Source organism: Macaca nemestrina, chromosome 1 (genome assembly GCF_043159975.1).
Source record: "Macaca nemestrina isolate mMacNem1 chromosome 1, mMacNem.hap1, whole genome shotgun sequence".
Lineage (NCBI taxonomy): Eukaryota > Metazoa > Chordata > Mammalia > Primates > Cercopithecidae > Macaca > Macaca nemestrina.
Genome location: NC_092125.1, coordinates 160,127,222 through 160,137,063, shown reverse-complemented (window position 1 = coordinate 160,137,063; position 9,842 = coordinate 160,127,222).

Here is a 9,842-nt window from a genome sequence, read left to right as displayed (position 1 = left end):
AAGTGACACTAATTCCTTTCCAAATGTAAAATGTCCTTATTTATTCACACAAACATCAATAAACAACAATAAAAGCTATTAACTGGAAAGTGCAGAAAACAAAAAAGAAAGAGATAAACTATTACCTGGGTGTGGTTTTTCCCTACACATTTGTTATGGGTTGAATCGTGTCTCTCCAAAAAGATATGTTGAAGTTGTAATACCAAGTGTCAGTAAATGTGACTTTATTTGTAAACAGGGTCTTTTCAGATTTAATCAAGTTAAGATGAGTACTCAACCCAATAAGTCTGGTGTCCTTATAGAAAGAAGAAAATTTGAACACAGACACACAGGTAGAAAATTATGTGAGGGCTGGGCACGGTGGCTCAAGCCTGTAATCCCAGCACTTTGGGAGGCCGAGACGGGCGGATCATGAGGTCAGGAGATCGAGACCATCCTGGCTAACACGGTGAAACCCCGTCTCTACTAAAAAATACATATGTATACTTGTGCCATGTTGGTGTGCTGCACCCATCAACTCGTCAGCACCTATCAACTTGTCATTTACATCAGGTATAACTCCCAATGCAATCCCTCCCCCCTCCCCCCTCCCCAAGATAGGCCCCGGTGTGTGATGTTCCCCTTCCGGAGTCCAAGTGATCTCATTGTTCAATTCCCACCTATGAGTGAGAACATGCGGTGTTTGGTTTTCTGTTCTTGTGATAGTTTGCTAAGAATGATAGTTTCCAGCTGCATCCATGTCCCTACAAAGGACACAAACTCATCCTTTTTTATGGCTGCATAGTATTCCATGGTGTATATGTGCCACATTTTATTAATCCAGTCTGTCACTGATGGACATTTGGGTTGATTCCAAGTCTTTGCTATTGTGAATACACAAGTATACATATGTAACAAACCTGCACGTTATGCACATGTACCCTAGAACTTAAAGTATAATAATAATAAATAAATTTAAAAAAAGAAAAAATAAATAAAAAATACAAAAAACTAGCCGGGAGAGGTGGCAGGTGCCTGTAGTCCCAGCTACTCAGGAGGCTGAGGCAGGAGAATGGCGTAAACCCGGGAAGCGGAGCTTGCAGTGAGCTGAGATCCGGCCACTGCACTCCAGCCCGGGCGACAGAGCGAGACTCCGTCTCAAAAAAAAAAAAAAAAAAAGAAAAAAAGAAAATTGTGTGACACAGGCAGAGATTTGAGTAATGCGTCTATAAACCAAGGAATACCAAGGTGATAGAGACCATCAGAAACTGGAAAAAGCAAAGAACAACCCTCCGCCAGAGGCTTTGGAAGCAGCAGGCCCTGACACTTTGATTTTGCCCTTCTGGCCTCCAGAACTGTGAGAGAATAAATTTCTGGGTTTCTGTAAGCCTCCCAACTTGTAATACTTTGTTATGCCAGCCCTACAGAGCTAATACAAGATTATTTTTACTTAGAATGCTATGCTAATATCCATTTATAATTACCCAAGTAATCCCCATTTCAGTTATATACAGGGACGAAATTACATACTTATTTAAAAGTTTAGTCAGTGCTTCTGTTGTTATTGTTGCTTTTAGTTTTTTCCATTAATTGTCCTAACCTTATGTATTTATTTATTTTATATTGTACTACTTTATACATAGAGTCTTTAGATGGAGGTACATCTACATTAATATTTACATGTTATAATAAAATAATATGGCAATGAATAGATCTTTAGATTGCACACAGAAACAGTACATTGGCATATACAAATGTTTTAAATGTTTGTTTATAGTGGCTGCTGGATAAAAGGGTATATTCCTGACTTATGACCCCCAATTAAAAGTCTGTAGTCAAATATTACATTCAGAATTATTTTTGGCCAACTCATAAAACTTAGATCTTCTCTATCTTCATTAAAGTGCAACTCTAAGCTTTCTATAATTAAAGGCAATCTTCTTCCTTCCGTAACCAAAGATCAATCCCTGGCATGTAGTACTCAAACACATTGTTAGAAAAGTAAAAAGATGAAAAAAAAGAAAAATCATTTTACCTCCCATAATGCTACCTCACCATTACTTTTTCTCTCCCTATTTCTCCTACTTTGACAATGGAACCCTGTTTTCTTCCTGAAATACTGAATCACAAAAGTTGTTTCACATTCTACTTAATAATTGTAATGGTAGTCAGATGAATTCCCTATAATTACATGAGATATATTTGAATGATATTTATTTATTAAATCACTCACCTACAAGTATCTATTATACACCGTAATATGTCAAATATGATAACAATTGGTAGAGATGAAGAGATAAATAAAACATAGCTTTCCTCTTCTAAGAACTCACAGTCTTCTGAAGGAGGTAGGTGTGAAAATAAATAAATTGTAATTCATATGATATATGGTACTACAAGGGAAAAAACTTGTAAAATTTTGGAGTAAAATGTGGAGTAAATATTTGGAAATTTGGAGTAAATATTTCTGCCTGAGATGCACTTTGGAGGATATGCTGATGTGGTAACATGTAACTTGTTTTAGCAGAAGTTCCCTGGATGTTCATCAACTGCCCTATGATTTCTCCCTTCCTGGAGCTTTGAAACTAGGAAGGCCATGTGACTATTTCTCACCAATGAAAACAGAAATTACACATGCCATTTCCAGAAGTGGCACTTAAAATTGCTCATAAGACATTTCTTCTCTCAACACTTGATTAAATGTAGAGAATCCAGTGGAGGACTCTGAGGCTATAGAAAATCAGTGTTGAAATAAAAGTTGCCTGGATTCCTGAATTACTCTGGAAGGCAAACTGCCAAATACCCAACAGTGTGACATACATCTTATTTTATTATGTTTAGCCACTGAGATTTTGAAGCTGTTTGTTACAGCATTTATTCTACCCTTACTAATGCACAACCCTTGCTATATCCAGTTAATATATTGAAAGTTGAAGACTTAATGAGAGCTTTCCAGACAAAGGGCTGAAGTGCACTTTAGGAATAAGGAGCGGCATGTATAAACAGGTTGAATCTGTTCATTCTGAAAAGTAGTGGAATATCCTGAGAACGGCTCCAACAGTGAAGAGTGTTATGTTATCCTGCAGAAATGCAGAGTGGACTTCCAAAGGAATAGCAGGAACTAGGACAGTAAGTTGAATGGCTTTGGAGAGATTTATGAATCAAAGAAGGGAAAAGGAAACCAAAAGCAGAAAATATTTTTAAAGCAAAAGAATGTAAATGACATTATCAGATCTAGTTTCCTTCCACCTTCATTATTACCCTCCCTTTTCTCTTTGTATTTTTTATTTTATTGATGGGGATAATTCTTAACAGTGTAGTTAAGGGTGAGGCTGTGAGAAAGACTTGGTGATTGGGAAGTCAGTTGGAATGTCACTGAAGCAGTTCAGAAGTGATATTATTAGGACTCAGGTTTGGTAAGGAATTCAGCTTTGATAAAATCAATTTTTCTATTTTAAAAGAAGTAGTAGTATAATTTATTCAGGGCTGTATGCAGCCCAAAACTTTTTTACTTCTTGATTCTTAATGGACTTTTTGAAAGTGCTTTTTTTCTAACTCAGGGAACATATACTCTTCACTAAGTGCTCTATTAAACCATTAGTGACTTCATTGTTCTTTAAACTGTATCATAGCTTTTCATCTGAAAATAAAACCAGTATGTGCATCTACTTTTAATATGCCGATTACCCTGACTAAAGGTCCTATGCACAACTAAGAAAGAGTAAAAAGTTTCAGGGTTTCAAGAATCTGATATCCTGTCTGACTCTGAGAAACTGTAATTTTATATTAGAAGATCTCATGCAGGAGAACAAATAAGATTGTGCTTATGTAGATTGGAAGACATAAAAAATAAATAAATGCAATTTATGTGTTCTCATTAAGCATCAAAGACTTCTGATTTTAAAATTCATATCCTCGGTAAAAAATTGATTCCTGTTCCACTCTGGCAGGATTTCTCTGGAAGAAATTGTAGAGCAGGTAATTTGAAACAGAAAGCATGGCCTTAAATTCTTGGAAATAATAGAAAATATGCATCTAACACTTATAATATGCCTTCGTCTTTTCCAGACATGCTAGATGTACAAGTTTATTTAATCCCAATAATAATCAAGTGAAGACCATATAATTTTCCCATTTAATAGATGAGTAAACTAAAACAAAGAATGATTTAATCACTTTCCCAAGGTCACATAGCTAGTATTTTAGTCAGTGATCTCCAGAAAAAAATCACTAAAAGGATATGTGAAGATACATAGATAGAGATTTATTTTAGGGAATTGACCCATTTATTTTAGGCAAGACCAAAATCTATCTGAAAGACTGGAGACCTGGGAAGTGTTGATGTTGCAAGTGGAATCCTAAGGTGGTCTGTTGGCAGAATTTGCTCATTCTGGGGAGGCCTCCGTCATTATCTCTTAAGGCTTTCAACTGAAGAGATGAAGCTCACTCACATTAGAGAGTAATCTGCTCTACTCAAAGTCTACAGATCTAACTGTTAATATCACCTAAAAGATATCTTCACAGTGACATCTAGATTGGTGTTTGATCAAATATCTGAGTACTGTGGTCAAGTCAACCAAATTGACACAGAGATTAACCATCACTGCTCGTAAGTTTTAGGGTCAAGATATAAACACAAATGGTAGAAGACTGGTGGGAAAACTGTAACAAGAAAAACTCTTTAGCCCAAAGGAAAATTTGTGAAATGGTTGCAGGGTGGATTTTATTTCCTTTCCATAATCCATTCTTCTAGAAGTCTCTTATTTTTACCTTTGCTTCTTCAGCTAGTTCTACCAAAGTGTGCCTTTACAATAGATGAAGACCCATCATTTCAAAATTATCAAAAATGATTGATATTTTATATGTTTGTCCAGACCAATACAAAGTGCAAAACTAAGAAGGAACCCTCACTTTTTGTACCATGAAACTTCCAATAAATCAGTCTACATAAATCCAATCCTAGAAACAGTACTTTGGGACTCAGATTGTAAGAAATGTTTTTTTCGTCCAGTCATTTCTCACTCAAACTGTTTTTGATTTTTGCTTTTATTGATTTGCTTGTTTTTCTGCAGGTAGTAACATTATAATACTGTTTAAATTGTCAGAGTATCTGTATGAGTTAAAATCATATTCTGAACACAAATTGAGCTTATTTTGCACAGCAGCACTGCTGTGATGAAAGTAAAGATAATTGTTGTTACCTGATGCACTAGCCATGAAGAATAATTAAATAAATTTCCCTATTGCCCAGCCTATTAATATTGAATAACTCATATGTGAACAGATGGATCAAATTTGGCAGTGTTTTTCACAATCTTTAAAAAAACGTACCCCAACAGAATTTATACAATACTGCCATATTCTGTTTCAACCAGGCTTGTTTTAGCTAATCAAGCTTCCCAAAAATTGAAAAGCATTATTCAGAACTTGAAGTAAACAGAATATTTTTTTTCATAGAACAAATGGCATGGAAGCCGGTGGTCATGTGGACTGTATAAATGTTTCAGACTGTCACATCATGCTTCAAACACTGGCAGGAGAACAGTTAAAGAATAATTGCTCTTAGTTCTGAAGTTCAAGCAAAATAATAATCATAGTTTCAACTGAATGACATTTCTATCATATTATGCATTATGAGTACAGATACACAATTGTCCTAGTCATTCATACTTGAAATTTATTGCTACTGGTAACAATAGACATATGTCTACTAAGTAAGGATGCACAAAAATATTAAAGCATCAAAAAAGGAATCATGAATCTGTTATGGGGACTCCCTTAAATTGTCCTCTAGGAATACTCTACAAATAATTATTGTTTATTAAGTGTAGGTACAATATGTCATGCACTACACAAGACAATTTAAATATATTATCCCACTTAATCCCTAGGAAAACATTAAAATGTTGACATTTCTATCCTCATGTCACAGATTATGATACTGAAGCTTAGAAATATTAAGTAACTTATTATTATCAAATAGTGTTCAGTGCAGTCAGAATTTGAGTTCATTTTGTTTAACTCAAAGTCAAAACACTTATTCACCAAGCCATACAGTTTCTCTGTATATGGGCTGCAATAAAAACTAGAGATAGAAGACGAATACAAACAAATTGTGTTTGTTTGTTTGTTTGCTTGCTTGCTTGGTTTTCGTTACTGCTGTTGCAGTTTTTAGACAAGGTCTCACTCTACCACCGTGGCTGGAGTGTAGTGGTGAGATCATGGTTTATTACAGCCAAGAGCTAATGTTTATAGTGTCTGATGCTTCCTTCTAGAAACTGTGGCAGTTGCTTTCTGGATATGCTGTGTTATTTAATACATATAACAACCCTATGAAGTAGGTAATGTGATCTCCATTCTGACAGCAAGAAAACTTAAATGTCCAAAAGGCTAAATAATATTATTAGATAATACAGTTAATAAGTGATAAAGATCCAAGATCCAAAGAGCCAAGATCCAAAACCAATTTAGTTATCCTCTTAATATTGTAGTCTCATAATGGTCCAATCAGTCATCCAAAACTGAGTACAAAACTGGGGAGGTGCTTTTTGCTTCTCCCTCCTTCCTACAACCCCCTACCAAATAAACACAAAATGCTGCCAACTTTATGTTCTAAATAATTACAGATTCCACCTTCTCTTCCCCAAATCTTCAACCATTGCTTTGTTTCAGGCCCTTCTTATCTCTGCCTAGAAAAGTCCCATCTGTCAAGAGTATGACTGATATTTGTTGAACTTTTTATGAATAAGAGAGATTGCAGATATTTATCTTGTCTCAGGAACAAGCCAGGGAAGAGGGTGCGGAGGTGCTGCCCTCCTGTTCTTGCTGACAAAGGCCTGTAGGCTCTTCATGGAGAGATTATAGTGCTGAAATTATTTCTTGAGAAAGCTGAGGAAGAAAGAACTGGGAATGCCATTCCTCCCATTTAGGCTAGAGGAGATTTGTTCTTTATTTGATAAATAGAGGCCAGAACCACTGGGAGCTGCTGGAAAAGCATGCGGCCAAACCCCTTTCCAGGGGAAAGTTGGAAGCTGGGCTGATCCTTAGAATTGCAGTTGCTGGAAGTGCCTGTGCAGCTCAAAATCCCCTTTGTTTTTTGTGCTTAAGGGAAATCCTTCTCTGCCGTCCCTGCCATTCCTCTACCACAGTGAATTAACAGCCAAATCCTCTGGCAGGCACTACAAAAGTTGGGCACTATATATATGATATAAACCCTTCAGACCCCTTGGGAAGAGCCTGGGAGTTGTGATTTTTTTCCCCTGAGTGTAAGGCATTCTGCTCAGGGTGGGGCTAGTGCATGAATGAATCTCCACTTTACCACCCATTTCTATGTGGATATCTTATTAGTCATCCAGTGAATTTGAGCCTTTCAACTGGATTCTGGCTTTCTCTGTACAGAACTGATCCATGTACAGGTGTTTATTAGGTGTGTCTATAAAAGGAAGGATAGTTAGGAGTCTCCCATTCCATTACGTTGCTAATATCACTCTCCTTTTGTATTTGTATGCATCTGTTAATTTACCAATATTTGTTGGTTACATATTGCAGTGAATAACTGAATATTAAAATTTAAATATAATATTCTAAAATTTCAAAACTTTTACTCTTTAGTGACATAAGTACATACAACTGCATGTTTAAAAAGAAAAAAAAAATAAAAGAAAGAAAATCACACATTTCAGAAGAAAGTTTCACACTAAATTATATTGTTGTTTTGAAAGAGAGAAGCTCTTATGGAAGGAAAATCAGGTAAGGTGTCATGGAACATTTATATTGGGCCTTTCTTAAAAGAGTGGTCAGGATTTGAAAATATAGAACTTGAAAAGTTGGAACGACTCTGTCCTCTCAAGAATGCTTTTAAAAAGCAATAAATAATTAACTTTCTTTACCATGGAAAAGGAGCACAGACACTGTATTAATTAATACATCAAGTTATTATATTTTTTGATAGAAAAAAGTCAAACTCTAAAATATTTAAATAGATTTATTTTAACTCAAATGTGAGAATCATGACCCATGAAACAGCCTTAGGAGGTCCTGAGAAGATGTGCCCCGGTGGTTGGGTTACAGCATGGTTTTATATGTTCTGGGGAGACATAAGACATCAGTCAACACAGGTGAGGTATACATGTGTTTGGTTCAGAAAGGCAGGACGAACCAAAGCAGGGCTGACAGGTCATAGGCAGATCCAAAGATTTTCTGATTGGCAATTGGTTGAAAGATTCAAGTTATTATCTAAAGACTTGGATTCAGTGGAAAGGAATATCTAGGTTAAGATAAAGAGTTATGGAGACCAAGGTTCTTATTTTGTAGATTAAGTCTTTTAGGTGGCTAACCTTAGAGGCAATAGCTGGCAAATGTTTTCTATTCAGACATTTAAAAGTTACTAGACTCTCAGATCATCTCTTCAGGATTAGAAAAAGACCTGGAAAGGGAAGGAAAATATCTACAGAATATAAATTTCCCCTAAAACAGAGAGCTTTGCAAGGCCATTTCAAAATATGTCAAATAAACATATTTTAGGATAAAATACTTTTATTTTCCTTTAGGTCCTCTTATGTGTCATGTGATGCTATATTAAGTCAGGTTGAAATTTGGCATCTTATTGCTATAGTCTGTTTTGTCAGTCTTACAATTTCTGTTTTAATGTCCATGCTGGTCAGTTGTGCCTGAACTCCAAAGGGAGGAAAGTATAATGAGGCATGTCCAACCCAAGTGTCCCATCATGGCCTGAGCTAGTTTTTCAGGTTTCTTTGGAATCCTTTTGACCAAGAGGGGGATCCTGTCAGTGAGTTGGAGGACTTAAAATTTTATTTTTGGTTTACATATTTTTTTTTCATTTTTCTTTTTTTCTTTTCTTTTCTTTCTTTCTTTCTTTTTTTTTTTTTTTAATTGTGCTTTAAGTTCTAGGGTACATGTGAACAACATGCAGTTTTGTTACATATGTATACTTGTGCCATGTTGCTATGCTGCACCCATCAACTTCTCAGCACCCATCAACTCATCATTTACATCAGGTATAACTCTGAATGCCATACCTCCCCCCTCCCCCCTTCCCCCTCCCCATAATAGGCCCTGGTATGTGATGTTCCCTTTCCAGAGTCCAAGTGATCTCATTGTTCAGTTCCCACCTATGAGTGAGAATATGTGGTGGTTGGTTTTCTGTTCTTGCGATAGTTTGCTGAGAATGATGGTTTCCAGCTGCATCCATGCCCCTACAAAGGATACAAACTCATCCTTTTTTATGGCTGCATACTATTCCATGGTGTATATGTGCCACATTTCTTGACAGACAGCAGTCTGTCACTGATGGACATTTGGGTTGATTCCAAGTCTTTGCTATTGTGAATAGTGCTGCAATAAACATACGTGTGCATGTGTCTTTATAGCAGCATGATTTATAATCCTTTGGGTATATACCCAGTAATTGGATGGCTGGGTCAAATGGTATTTCTAGTTCTAGATCCTTGAGGAATTGCCATACTCTTTTCCACAATGCTTGAACCAGTTGACAATCCCACCAAGAGTGTAAAAGTGTTCCTATTTCTCAACATCCTCTCCAGCACCTGTTGTTTCCTGACTTTTTAATGATTGCCGTTCTAACTGGTGTGAGATGGTATCTCATTGTGGTTTTGATTTGCATTTCTCTGATGGCCAGTGATGACGAGCATTTTTTCATGTATCTGTTGGCTGTAAGCATGTCTTCTTTTGAGAAATGTCTGTTCATATCCTTTGCCCACTTTTTGATGGGGTTGTTTGTTTTTTTCTTGTAAATTTGTTTGAGTTCTTTGTAGGTTCTGGATATTAGCCATTTGTCAGATAAGTAGATTGCAAAAAATTTCTCCCATTCTGTAGGTTGCCTG